Genomic DNA, 15,420 nt, shown 5'->3' on the forward strand with positions numbered 1-15,420 from the left:
AGCTGTTATTACGTCTAGGGTAAGTTTGGATCGATTTAGGTGCAAAGATTGTAGTGAAGTTTCTGATGAATGAGGTAATCGAGAGGTTTGGTAGACCTACAGAAATCAGCTTTGACAACGGATTGTTTACATTCAGAGAGTAGTCAAGCTGGCGATACAGGCCCTTAGAGTAAAACACAGATTTGGGTGTGCAACACCTGCAGTCACAGGGCATGGTGGAAAGAATAAATGGAACATTGAAGGTTAATATAAATAAGATTTGTGTAACTATAAAGTTGAATTGTATCGATGCCCTGCCTTTGGCACTGAAGAGATGTTGCATGCAAACTAACCAAATAACCCACATAACACCACATGAGATGCTTACTGGCCAACCTATGCAGGTGGCACAATGACGAAGTTGGAACAGTTAGAGGTAGAATTTAAGAAGCGTATGCAACAGTTAATTATGATATACAAGTCTATTTATGCACAGGAAAAGTAAAAACAGTTGGAGGTGGACCAGGAGGAAGGACCCTTTAAACCTGGAGACAAGGTGTATGTATGAGTTTTCTGAACCACCCACCGCTGTTCAGGTAGAAGGTTGATCTACCTGGTACCATTTCAATCCTTACATGAGGGCTGTCTCGCAGGTATGACTAGTTAATAGCCCTGAGGTAAGGGAACAGGAGGACAAAGAAGTGTTCTTTTTTTAAAAATATTTTTTTAAATAATATTTTTATTAGAAGTAGACATATTATAAAATATAGTTGCATATTATAGTAAAAACAACTTTTCATATACATCAGTCATACATTATTAACATTTTCAATTGTCGATTACTTCTGCTTCTAGTGTTTTTTTTTATATAGATAGAAAAAGAGAGACAAAAGAGTTACAAATATTAAAAAAAAACAGAAAAGGTGGAATGGATTACTTATAATACATCATTGGAGAGAGGTTTGTAGATTATAAAGTATAACTTTTCATCTACTCCTGAGTTCAAGTTTCAGTTGGGTTTTCGTGCTGGGCCAATCTATCCCTTCAGATAATTAATGAATGGAGCCCATATTTTAACAAAAAGTTCTTGTTTGTCCATTAAGACAAGTCTAATTCTTTCTAGATATAGGGTCTCTGACATTTCCACAATCCACATTTTAATTGTGGGGGTTATATGGCCTTTCCAAAATTTTAATATTAATTTTTTCCCGGTTATTATACTGTAGTCGAGGAAATTTCTTTGGCTTGTTGTGAGTGTTAAACTTTGTTCTGATATTCCAAGTATTATTAATTTTGAGTCTGGATCCAGCTTAGTATTAATAACTTCTGAAATTATTTCAAAAATATCAGTCCAGAAATGTTTAATATTTGTTTAATTTGCAAACGTATGTGTTAAATTGCCCTCTAGATGTAGACATTTATCACAAATAGGAGAGATATGTGGGAAGATTCTATTTAGTTATATTTTGTTGGAGTAGTGTAATCTATGTAAGACTTTAAATTGTATTAAAGCATGTCTGGCATTTAACGAGCATTGATGTATATGTTGTAAACTTTCGTCCCACATATCTTTCGTTATAGGATGACCTAATTCATTTTCCCATGTGTATCTATATGGTTCCATCGGTGGTACCTCGTTGTTTAGGAGGGTGTTATAAGCTATTAATTTTTCAGTGTTAGGATGCTTATTCAAACATTCATCAAGGATTTCTGGTTCCCTAGTCCTGTAAACTTGTGTATTAGATTTAACATAATCTCTAATTTGTAGATATCTGAAGAAATTATTTGAGTGCAGTCCATGATTCTGTAGTAACTCTTGAAATGAAAGAAAAGTGCCTTTCCCATAAAGATGTCCAATCTTTTTAATTCCATAATTTTTCCATTGTGTGAAACCTTTATCCAATAAGGATGGCTTGAATAAAGAATTATTTACAATGGGAAGGCATGGCAAGTATATTATTCAATTTTAAAGCTATTTTTAATTGTTTCCAAATTCGTATTCTACTATGTATTATGGGGTTTTCCTTATAGGTTTTTTTGTGCAGTTTTGTGGGAGCAAATATAATCGGACCAATTTCAAAAGGTAAACAGTCTTCCTTTTCCATCCTTAACCAATCTGGGTGTTGATCCATTTCTTCTAGCCAGAAATTCATGTTTTTAATATGGACTGCCCAGAAATAAAACAAGAAATTTGGCAAAGCCAAACCTCCATTTATCTTTGACTTACATAAATGTTTTTTACTTATTCTATGATTCTTATAATCCCAAATAAAACTTGTAACAATGGAATCGACTTTTTTGAGAAATGTTTTTGGGATATATATCGGGATTAATTGAAATAGGTACAGTAGTAGTACAGCTTGGTAAGAAGATCATTTTTATAGCATTAATTCTACCTAGCATTGAAATGGGAAGTGTTTTCCAGTATTGAATACTTGTGTAGTTTATTCAGTAAGGGTGGAAAATTTAGTTAAAATAAAGAGGTATATGTCTTAGTTACGTAGATTCCTAAGTATTTAAGTTTATCTTTAACTATTTTAAAAGGGGATTGTTGTAATGTATGTAAATTGAGTTTTGTTATTGGCATGATTTCACTTTTATTCCAATTAATTCTATATCCTGAAAACTGACCAAATTGAGTTATTAAATTGAATAGATTTGGAATACTAGTTTCTAACTTTGTAATATATATTAGTACATCATCTGCTTATAAAGACATTTTATTCCTTGTGTCTCTAGTGTTGTATCCATATATTCCTGGATGGGTTCTAATGGTTTCTGCTAATGGTTCAATTGCAAGAGCAAATAATAATTGGGATAGTGAACATCCTTGTCTACAACCTCTAGAGAGATTAAATTTAGTTGATAACATTTGGTTTGTTAATATTCTAGCTGTTGGGTTAGAGTATAACAATTTAACCCATGTACAGTACTTCTCTCCCAATTGAAATGTTTCCATCACCTGAAAAGAGCAGAGTTCTAACAAGAACGTTGTTTGACGTCAGTGGTGGGCAAATTAATGGAAAGGATACTTAAAGATAATATATATAAGCATATGGATAAACAGGGTCTGATTAGGAACATTTAACATGGATTTGTGCCTGGAAGGCCATGTTTGACTAATCTTCTTCAATTTCTTGAAGAGGTTACTAGGGAAATTGATGAGGGTAAAGCAGTGGATGTTGTCTATATGGACTTTAGTAAGGCCTTTGACAAGATTCCACATGGAAGGTTGGTTAAGAAGGTTCAATTGTTGGTTCTTTAGTAACTTGTCAGTTTCTTTGTTGAACTAAATTAAGGCGCATGTTGCAATCAAAAGCGCTTGAACAATTGGAGTAGCAAGATGGATTCAACAGTGGCTGAATGGGATATGCCAGGGAGTAATGGTGGATGGCTGTTTGTCAGGTTGGAGGACAGTGACTAGTGGGAGCCTCAGGGATCTGTGTTGGGTCCACTGTTGTTTGTCATATAAATCAATGATCTGGATGATGGTGTGGTAAATTGGATTAGTAAGTATGTAGGTGATACTAAGATAGGTGGTGTTGTGGATAATGAAGTAGATTTTCAAAGTCTACAGAGAGATTTAGGCCATTTGGAAGAGTGGGCTGAAAGATGGCAGATGGCAGATGCTGATAAGTGTGAGGTGCTACATCTTGGCAGGACAAATCAAAATAGGATGTACATGGTAAATGGTAGCGAATTGAGGAATGCAGGTGAACAGAGGGATCTAGGAATAACTGCATAGTTCACTGAAGGTGGAATCTCTTGTAGATAGGGTGGAAAAAAAGTTTTTGGATTGCTGGCCTTTATAAATCAGAGCATTGAGTATTGAAGTTGGGATGTAATGTTAAAATTGTACAAGGCATTGGTGAGTCCAATTATGGAGTATGGTGTACAATTTTGGTTGCCAAATTATAGGAAAGATGTCAGCAAATAGAGAGAGTACAGAGGAGATTTACTAGAATGTTGCCTGGGTTTCAGCAACTAAGTTACAGAGAAAGGTTGAACAAGTTAGGTCTTTATTCTTTGGAGTGTAGAAGGTTAAGGGGGGACTTGATAGAGGTCTTTAAAATGATGAGCGGGATAGACAGAGTTGACATGGATAAGCTTTTTCCGTAGATAGTAGGGAAGATTCAAACAAGAGAACATGATTTGAGAATTAAGGGACAGAAGTTTAGGGGTTACATGAGGGGGAACTTCTTTACTCAGAGAGTGGTAGCTGTGTGGAATGAGCTTCCAGTGGAAGTGGTGGAGGCAGGTTCGACTTTATCATTTAAAAATAAATTGGATAGGTATATGGACGGGAAAGGAATGGAGGGTTATGGTCTGAGTGCAGGTAGATGGGACTAGGTGAGAGTAAGTGCTCAGCACGGACTAGAAGGGCCGAGGTGGCCTGTTTCATTGCTGTAATTGTTATATGGTTAAGATGATGTGAGTTTTTTGGAGACAATAGTGACTATGAGACTGGTGTAAATAAGGTCAGAATAAGGGGTGTATGTGTCTTGTTTGGGGAACAATGCTTTACCTTCATACGTAATAATACTAGCCCAGAGGGGTCTTTCACTAAAGCAATGGATAAGCTAAAAACCTAAGAAGAAACGTAGGGTTAAGACATCAATTGTTTGGGTGGCTGGAGAGCATGTTGGGGGGTTTGGGGAGCATGGCTGATTAAAATTGGTTTGACCATTGGGGTCGTACTACTTGCAGTGGCATTCATGTTGTGCTGTGTTTTCCCCTGTATTAAGTCTCTACTGGTGAAAGCTACTGTGAAGCAACTGCCAATGATAACGGGTGAAGACGAATCCGGCCCTCAAGGAAAGTGGACCTCGGTGATAGAATACTACTACAATGGAAAAGAAGTGTTAGGAAAATGTTAAATGAAGTCTGTAAGGGAAGCTGGATCTTTTTTCCTGCCTCACGTAATGGCGGTGGGTTTTTGGCCCAGTTTCTCAAGGAGCCAGAGAAAGAACACTACACAGCATTACGCAAACTTAATTAAAAGAGCCTGCATTTTAGGACTCTATGGATGATTAGACCTGGGCAATGTGTGTGTGGTTTTTTTTGTCTGTTGAGACTCGGAAAGAGTCTCAAATGGGGGAGTTATATGGAAGTTATAGAAGACTTAATTAAGACATTTATCATAGCCAGCAGATAGAAACATAGAAACATAGAAATTAGGTGCAGGAGTAGGCCATTCGGCCCTTCGAGCCTGCACCGCCATTCAATATGATCATGGCTGATCATCCAACTCAGTATCCCGTACCTGCCTTCTCTCCATACCCTCTGATCCCCTTAGCCACAAGGGCCACAGATGTCAGCTATTTTACGTAATCAGCTTATTGTACACTGACACACGTGATTGTTAGTTTTGCAGCACTTAACATTTACCTAGTAATCAAGGCACTAAACAAGTTACTTATTTTTACTTATTTTTACTTTTGTGTATCTGTATTCTTAATAAATACATTTGTATCTTTGTGTGTAAACATATAAACCAATATGTAACAATGTAATATGGTGTGGGTAGCCTTGGCTTGTGTAGCCTTGGCTTTAACTGAAACATAATGGCAGGACAAAGCTGGGACATTAGAAGTTAATTTTAAGGGTGGCGAGTGAAGGACGAGATATGATGGGAAATGTAAAGTTTAATAAGACTGAACCAAGGTCGGAAGTAATGGTGGCGAGACAGTGAATGTTAGAATTGACGATAGATAGATGCAAAGGAGTACAGCATGAATGATAATGAAGCAGAAATAGGGCTGAAGAACTGTAATAAAAGCTGCTTGTTTCTGTGAATCGAAGAGCAATTAGAGAACGGACAGGTGATGTCATATCTGAATGTTCCAGCTGAATATTTGCAAATAAAGGCTTTCGTCTTCTTGAAGAATTCTCCGTGTCTGTGTCATCTTATCCAAATTTGTGTCTTTAAACCACGACACAGCATTTTGTGTCTATCTTTGTTGTAAACCAGCATCTGCACTTCCTTCCTACACGAATTGCAGAACTTTGGTTGTGTTCTTCGGAGAATTCTTCTGGTTAACTTTTAGACTTCTTAAGTGCCTTCCATTTCTCTATAGGAAAGATCTTAAGATACATAAAATATTCTCATTCCAATAGATAATAGACAATAGGTGCAGGAGTAGGCCATTCGGATCTTCAAGCCAGCACCGCCATTCAATGTGATCATGGCTGATCATCCACAATCAGTACTCCGTTCCTCCCTTCTTCCCATATCCCCTGACTCCGCTATCTTCAAGAGCCCCATCTAGCTCTCTCTTGAAAGTATCCAGAGAACCGGCCTCCACCGGCCTCCATGGCAGAGAATTCCACAGACTCACATCAAACCAAGAACAAATTAACCTGCCTACTCATCCCGTTCTCATAGTCAGTGGTGGCATCTGTGATTTCTGAGGTTGATTTCCATTCATGGCTTTATTAAACCAACTGATATTGAGATCCACTTCTGCATAAAATTATCCAAACTTAAATCGTGACAACTTATCATATTTGAACTGATATTTGGACTGAGCTGAACTATTTTTGATACCAATCCCAAATATAACTCATACAGAGATACAATGAACTGTAGAGACTGCGATCTGAGGCAAAACACAAAGAGAGCTAGCCGAATGAATACAGAATTGGCTTCATGAAAGGAAGCAGAGGGTGATGGTGGGAGGTTGTTTTTTGGACTGGAGGCCTGTGACTGTTGGTGTGCCTCGGGGATCAGTGCTGCGCCCATTGCTGTTTGTTGTTTATATCAATGATTTGGATTGGAACATACAAGCCATGATCAGTAATTTTTCAGATGACACAAAAATGGGTGGCATCATAGATAGCGAGGATGGTTATCACAAATTGCAGCAGAATCTTGATCAGTTGGGCAGATGGGCTGAGGAATGGCTGATGGAGTTTGTCAAGTCAAGTAACTTTTATTTCTATAGCACATTTAAAAAACAACTCTCGTTGACCAAAGTGCTTTACATTGGTGGAGGCACTAATGTTACACAACAGTGGTTCATAGATTAAGTACATACATAAATACATACATATACCCTTCCCTCAGAGAACATCAAGAAAGACTTGAGAGTAAAGGGATATATGTGACCTGCCAATTTTTGAGAAGTCAGACCAGGGCCGGACATGCACAATGAATAGCAAGACTCTGAGGAGTTTTGTTGAGCAGGGGGATCTAGGTGCAGGTACATAATTCATTGAAAGTGGCATCACAGGTAGATAGGGTGGTCAAGAAGGCTTTTGGTACATTGGCCTTTGGAGCATTGTGTTCAGTATTGGTCATGTTGCTATAGGAAGGATGTACTTAAATTGGAAAGAGTGCATTTTTTGCTCTCACCTTTAAGGTAAGAGGTGAAAGAGTTACTAGGTACCTGAGGGGGAACTTTTTCACACAGAGGGTGGTGGCTATAGGTAAAGAGCTGCCAGATAAAGTAGTTGAGGCAGACACTATAACAACATTTAAAAGACATTTGGACAGGTACATGGTTCGGAAAAATTTAGAAGGATGCGGGCCAAACACAGGCAGGTGGGACATGTGTGGATGAGGCATCTTGGTCGGCATGGGTCGAAGGGATTGTTTCCACGCTAAATGACACTATGACTCTAAGAGGAACTCAGCAAGATAGGGAGTGAATGGACAAGCAACGTTTTGGGTCAGGACCCTGCTTCAGATTCAGAACATGCCTGGCAGAATAATATACAGATATTTTCAGGCTGGGGTCAGGCAGCTAGAATCTAAACTGATGATTTGTTGTTCATAAATTGCCTTTAATATTCACAGCAAGTGAGGTGTTTGGAATGGACACAAAGTGCTAGAGAAACTCAGCGAGTCAGAAGCACCTCTGGAGAAAAAAAGGGTGGGTGGCATTTCAGGTCGGGATCCTTCTTCAGATGGCTCCTGAAGCAAAACAGTTATGAAGATGGGTCCAGACCAGAAATGTCACCTAGCCTTTTCCTCCAGAGGTGCTGCCTGACCCCAGCCTGAAAATACCTGTACATTATTCTGCCAGGCATGTTCTAAATCTGAAGCAGGGTCCTGACCTGAAACATTGCTTGTCCATTCCCTCTACAGATGCTACAACCATTCCTCAGCCCATCTGCCCAACTGATCCATAACCAAAGAATAAGGAGTATGCCATTTAGAACAGAGACTGAGGAAACACTTTTTCTCACAGAGAGTGGTGATTCTGTGGAATTCTCTGCTCAGAGGGTGGTGGAGGCAAGTTCTCTGGATGCTTTCAAGAGAGAGCTAGATAGGGATCTTAAAAATAGCGGAGTCAGAGTATATGGGGAGAAGGCAGGAACGGGGTACTGATTGGGGATGATCAGCCATGATCACATTGAATGGCGGTGCTGGCTCGAAGGGCCGAAGGGCCTATTTCTGCACCTATTGTCTATTGTCTATTGACCCGCTGAGTTACTGGGTATAAACCAGCATCTGCAGCTCCTTCCTACACACAAGGCATTTGGAATAGCAGGTTAAAAGTGTAAAATGTCCTCCTCTTCCAGACGCAGATTGAAAGATGGGCACAAAGCAAATCACTGAAGGAATCTATAACTCATTAACAGCATTTAGATTTGAGATTTACTCAATTCCTGACTAATGGGACAAATTAGTCGCCTATTTGGTCCTTGTTGCGATTGTGGCTTTGTACTTACAACTGTCAATGGAAAATGTTAGCACATATTTTAAACATCCTTTGCAAACAATGTCTGTGAACTGTCGGGTTAGTAATAAATTATTCCAATGTATTAACTAGCATCATCTAAAACTACCATTTATGTTGCACAGGTGCTGAGTCTCCTGACTCTCTTTAAGTTGCCAAATTTAGTCATCGCTGTCACATATTATTTATCCACTCTTTATCTACTGTCTTTATTTGTTTTATAGATCAATATGGCCTGAGTTATCAAAAGCACTGAATACTTCTGAGAAGGCAGAAAATCAATGAAGAATGATTGCCTTCTTTAATGCCTGGTGTAAACAGTTGTGTTATGATGGTTTATAATAGTGACACCATGAAGGCCCTGGAAAGGTCAAACACATTCAGTATTCTGTCGTCTATCACCTTGGGCTAAGCTTGGCACCAACAAACAGAACTATCTCCCTCAGGCCTTCTACAGTATGCAGCATTGACATTTGCATGTTATGTTTACTGTTTCGCTGCATTGAATATAATGAATAAATGATGGTTTTACCTTTGGAAAGGAGATGAGGAGAAATGTATTTAGTCAGAGGGTGGTGAATCTGTGGAATTCATTGTCACATACGACTGTGGAGGCCAAGTCAATGTATACTTTTAAGGCTGAGATTAATAGAAGCTTGATTAGTACGGGGTGTCAGAGGTTATGGGGAGAAGGCAGTAGAATGGGGTTGGGAGGGAAAGATAGATCAGCCATGATTGAATGGTGGAGTAGACTTGATGGGCTGAATGGCCTAATTCTACTCCTTTCCTTATGAACCTGGCATCATATTTGGCATGGACAGTTGTGGGCAGAGTAGACTTGATGGGCCGAATGGCCCAATTCTGTTCCTAGAACTTATAAACTCATGAACTTATAGTTTTGTACTCTTTGCAATTTGTACTCTTTGCCTTGATCTGTTAGTGACCATTGTTAGAATTAGCGTAGGATTCTCTACCCAATCTCTATCCAATAATCCATAGACTCACTCTACATTTAATTTAAATTAGCATTCTAATCAATAGCAATTTTACAAGGATGTCATTAAGCTGGAACGAATGCAGGGAAGATTTACAAGAATGTTACCAGGACTTAAGAGGCTAAGCTATAGGGAGAGATTGGGCAAGTTAGGTATTTATTGCTTGGAGAGCAGGAGGCGAGGTGGTGATCTTGTATACATGTATAAAATCATGAGGGGAATGGATAGGGTGAATACACAAGAGTGTTTTACCCAGTGTAGGGGAATCAAGAACCAGAGGTCATGGAGTTAAGGTGAGAGGGAAAGATTTTACAGGAATCTTAGGGGCAACTTATTCATACAGTATTATGGAACGAGTTGCCAGAGGAGGTAGTTAAGGCAGCTACTGTAATACCATTTAAAAAGACACATGGACATGGAAGGTATAGAGGGATATGTGCCAAATGCAGAAGAATATGGTTAGCTTAGATGGGGCATCTTGGTCAGCATGGGCAAGTTGGGCCGAAGGGGCTCTTTCAATGCTGTATGACTATAAGATGAAAAAGTGCACTTTCAATACAAACATGCTATGCATTAAGTATGTGTAGTAATTGCATGAAGCTAGATGATCCACTTCTGACGAATACTGCAGGGCATGCTCTCAGGAAGCAGAACTTCATAGGATGTCCATTGAGAGTTTCCTCTCTGGTCCTTCGATGGCTATGACTGCAATTTCAGTGTTCAGTATCATCGGGAGCCCTGTCTGAAGTAAGAGGACAAGGAAAAGATGAAGCCTTTCTCCTCTTCGGGCCATCGATCAATCCAACCAACAAACACAGTCAACTATCTCAAGTGGTACAACCCCTACCTTGGGGATGGCACAGTGGTGCAGCGATAGAGTTGCTAACAGATCCAGGAGACCCTTATTCGATCCTGACTATGGATCATCATCATCATCATCATCATCCTTTATTGTCATCATGCAAAGCAACAAATTGTACAGTGCAAAATGAGAAGACGTTTCTCAGGGAATTCCAGATCATCGCACATAAAAACTTAAACATTTCACACATAAATAAAAACAATCCAGTTCCTGATAAAAACAGTAAGAATAGTTTTTTAAAAAGTGCAGGTAAAAAAGCAACATTAAAATACAATTTTTAAAAAAGTCATAAAATGTCCAGGGCAGCTGATTTAAGTGACCTGAGCCAGTGCCAGAGTTATTACTCAGTGCCAGTTATTAAATTGTCAGTGCAAAAGCAGCAGAATCAGGTGGAATGACTGTTTAGCAGCCTCACAGCCTGTGGAAGGAAGCTGTTTAGCAGTCTGGTAGTCCGGGCTTTGATGCTGCGGTATCTCTTTCCTGATGGCAGGAGATCTAGATGTGTGTGGAGGGGGTGCAGTCTGTCCTTTGCTATGCTCAGTGCTTTTTTCAGGCAGCGGCTCTGGAACAGTTCTTGTACCGAGGGTAGCGAGACACCAATGATCCTCTCTGCTCCCCTCACTACCCTCTGCAGAGACTTCCTGTCTGAGCAGTTACAGTTGGAGTACCACGTGTTCATGCAGTACGTGAGTACAGACTCCACCGTGCCCCTGTAAAAAGTCCTGAGGATGTTGGTGGGAAGTGAGACCTGTTTGAGTTTCCTCAGGTAGTGCAGTCGCTGATGGGCCCTGTCTGTCTGTCTGTATGGAGTTTGCACGTTCTCCCTGTGACCACGTGGGTTACCTCCAGGTGCTCCGGTTTCCTCACACACTCCATAGACATGCAGGATTGTAGGTTAATTGGCTTCGGTAAAATTGTAAATAGTGCCTAGTGTGTAGGATAGTGCTAGTGTACGGGGTGACCGCTGGTCGTCGCTGACTGGGTGGGTGGACTGAAATGCCTGTTTCTGCAATATATCTCTCAAGTCTCTGCTAAAGGCCACACCCCAGGCTGTGGGTGGGGCCTTAACTATCTAAACTGTGACCCATGCCCAGCAGACTACAGACACATTTCCAGAATAATTCAAAACAAATTGCAAATTGTTGCTGTTGAATTTTAATTGAGGCTTGTCGGATCGAGGGTCTTTTGCTCATTGTCACACAAAGCTGGACATTCAGGGAGTTACAGGATTTACTGTTTAACAAAGTTCTCTGAGTGGCAATGCAGAACTGGGAGCACCATTAGTATGCTTAGCTACATGCTAACTGCAAGCAGATACCAGCTGAGATTTAGCACCTACATAATACGGGTCTGATAGTGTTACTCCAATTCGAGGAAAAGCTCAGAAGCCGGGATAACCCAAGGCCAAATAGAGAGAGATTTACACAGCCTGGGGTGTGGACTTCAACTGATTCCAACATTTATTTAGTTAAAGGCTAGGAAACATAGAGTCATACAGCATAGAAACCACATCACATGGATTTTTGTACCCACATACACTATCACACGCCTGCATTAGGACTGCATCCTTCCTATGGCTTGCCCAATTAAGTGTCTGTTTTAATGTCTCTTAAGTACTTTAGTTTAGTTTAGTTGATTTTAGTTTAAAGATACAGAGCGGAAACAGGCCCTTCGACCCACCAAGTCCACACCAACCAGCGATCCCCGCACACTTACACTATCCTGCACACACTAGGGACAATTTACATTTACACCAAGCCAATTAACCATGAAACCTATATGTCTTTGGAGTGTGGGAGGATACTGAAGTTCCCTGAGAAAACCACGCAGGTCGCGGGGAGAACATACAAACTTCGTACAGACAAGCACTCTTAGTCAGGACTGAACCCGGCTCTCTGGCACTGTAACTCTACTATCTCGCCACCATGTGATTGCAGCATGCTCTCTGTCAAAACATCATCCCTCACATCTCCTTCTCCTCACCTTAAACATAAGCTTTTTATTTTTGATAAGGAAGATCTTTGTGTATTATTCAAAGAAGAGCAGAATAGTTAATATATGTAGGATGGAACTACAGATGCTGGTTTATTTCGAAGTGAGGCACAGAGTGCTGGGATACTCAGCGAGTCAGGCAGCATCTCTGGAGAAAATGGACGGGCGACATTTCGGGATGGAACCTTTCTTCAGACTGAAGGGTGATGTTTCAGGTCTGGCCACTTCTTCAAACCCTTCAGTCTGAAGAAGGGTTCCATCCCGAAATGTCAACCATTCTTTTTCTCCAGAGATGCTGCCTGACCCGCTGAGTTACTCCAGCACTTTGTGTCGACAGGTCTACCATCACCGTTTTATGATGTGGAAAGACATCTGTATGGATATTTACCTCATCAGAACCTGCTGCATTTCCTTCAATTACATCAGTTATTACACTTAGAAAGTATTGTATTAACCTTACAGTGGTTGCTGACATTATAAATCAGTGTAAATGCAAGGCTGTCTTCCTGCAACATTTAAGTAATGCTTTAGAAACAGTTGGGATTCATGACTTACTTACTTACTTACTGCCTATTATGCCTCCTGGCATGTAGGGCAGCAACGAAGGTCCTCCACTCCAGTCTGTTCTGGGCCAGCTTATGGACACTACCCCAGGTCAGGTCCATTGTTTTCATTTCCTCCTCTACAGTTCGACGCCAGGTGGTTTTGGGTCTCCCTCTTTCCCTTTCCCTTCCGGTGTCCAGTACAGGGCTATTCTTGGGATACTGTCTGGTACTCTTCTCAGTGTATGGCTAATCCAGTTCCAGCCTTCTTATGTTTGGCATTTAGAACTGCCACCTTCCTGCCTGTGGCTTCCTTTCAGCTTTCACCAATGACATTCATCCTAGCATCTGTCGATAGCCCTGGATGTCCATCACGCCCAGTAGTGTTAATTCCTTCAGTTGCTGTTTCCATAACATATTTGTTTTACGAGACAGGGTTGTTAGACCTGTGCTCAACCTCCAACCTGGAGGACAACTGGATCGCTCTTCATCTCCCCTCTACCCTTCGACCTGTCCAGCATGGGAGACCCTAACAGGAGATGAATCTCCCGCTGGCATCGCTCTAGGGGTCACTGAGACACACAAGCTCCCCGACCATGACAAGGTTGCAATCTAAAGGGGAGAGGCAACATCAAATTCATGTTTAATTTGGTTCAGGTTTTAGATACAGCGTGGAAACAGGCCTTTCAACCCACTGAGTTCACACCGACCAGCGATCCCTGTACACTAGCACCATGTCACACGCACTAGGGACAATTAACAATTTTTCCATAGCCAATTAACCAACAAACCTCTATGTCTTTGGAGTGTGGGAGGAAACTGGAATCCCGGAGAAAACCCATGAGTCACAGGGAGAATGTACAAACTCCATACAGACAGCATTCATAGTCAGGATCGAACCCGGGTCTCTGGCGCTGTAAGGCAGCAGCTCTACCGCTGTGCTACCATGATAATGTGATTATTTCCAAATTGAACACTCCCACTTCATTTGCCATGGCTAGACAAATCTTCACACAATACAATCTTCACACTGAAAATCTAAAGCAGTTCACAGATATAGCAATGATTTGGAAAACAGAAATTGTTTGTGTTGAAAACTATGCTCTACTAAATTGAATAAGTAAACAAAAGAATCCTGGTTATTAACTTGGGATCAGTGAAGACATCTTCTTTTAGAGATGCAATTCTGAAGCAGACCATTTGGCCCACCGAGTCCGTGCCCACCACCGATCACCCATTCACTAGTTCTATCCCACACACTAGGGACAATTTCCAGAAGCCAATTAACCTAACAATCCACACGTCTTTGCAATTAGGGAGGAAACCGGAGCACCTGGTGAAACCCACGCGGTCACAGGGAGAACGTGCAAAATCCACACAGACAGCACACATCTCTTGCTACACATTTAGGGGCAATTTACAGAAGCCAATTGAACCACAGAACAACAGGATTATTGATATTAGCTGCAAGCAGTAATTATGCAGTTTGAGTAAACTGGAGTAAACTGGAAGCACTGGAAGTAACTTGTATGAGTTAATGCAGAGTAATTGTGCTCATTTTCTGGAGTTTCCAAATTTACCCTCTTGTCTTTCAAATGTTGAGAGATGATATTCTCCTTGGTAACTGCTGAGACAATGTTATTATGTAATGGGGACTTGCATTGTACAACTGACAGTTTCTCCATCATGGGACCGCTTGGTTTGGAATATGCCTTAACGTTAAAACCTTCAATGGTTTCCTGAGGATGTTTCTGGTCGGGGGCTTCTACAAACTGTACTGGATGTCCATGGTGATGAGGAGATCGGGCCGAGGAATTGAAGGTTACTAAAGTGTTGAAGAACGTGTGCGGTGAAGAACATTGAGGGACAAGATGGAATCGAGTCTGAAGAAGTTTCCCGATCCGAAACGTGGCCAGTCCATTCCCTCCACAGTTGCTGGCTGACTCACTGAGTTACTCCAGCACTTTGTATTTTGCCCTTGGTTCCAGCATCTGCAGTTTCTTGTCTCCAATTAATCGGAGAAACCTGCCCCAGGTTAACATGGCACAGTACAGCAAAGGAACACGTCATATGGCCCACTGTGACAAACATGATGCAAATACCAACTATTATCAGCCTGCACCTAATCCATATCCCTCCAATCCCTGCATATCAATGTATCCATCCAAAAATCTCTTAAATACCATATCAAATCTATCTCTACAACCACTCACCCCCCCCCCCCCACACACACACACACACTCCCCAACAGGCACTCACCATATCTGTGTCCAAACCTTACCAGCACTTCTATTTTAAACTTTATCTCACCCTAAAACTATATTTAATAACTATTCTTCATTACAGAATGGAGCTTAGAGAAAGAC

This window comes from Amblyraja radiata, chromosome 27 (genome assembly GCF_010909765.2).
Source record: "Amblyraja radiata isolate CabotCenter1 chromosome 27, sAmbRad1.1.pri, whole genome shotgun sequence".
NCBI classification, from domain to species: domain Eukaryota; kingdom Metazoa; phylum Chordata; class Chondrichthyes; order Rajiformes; family Rajidae; genus Amblyraja; species Amblyraja radiata.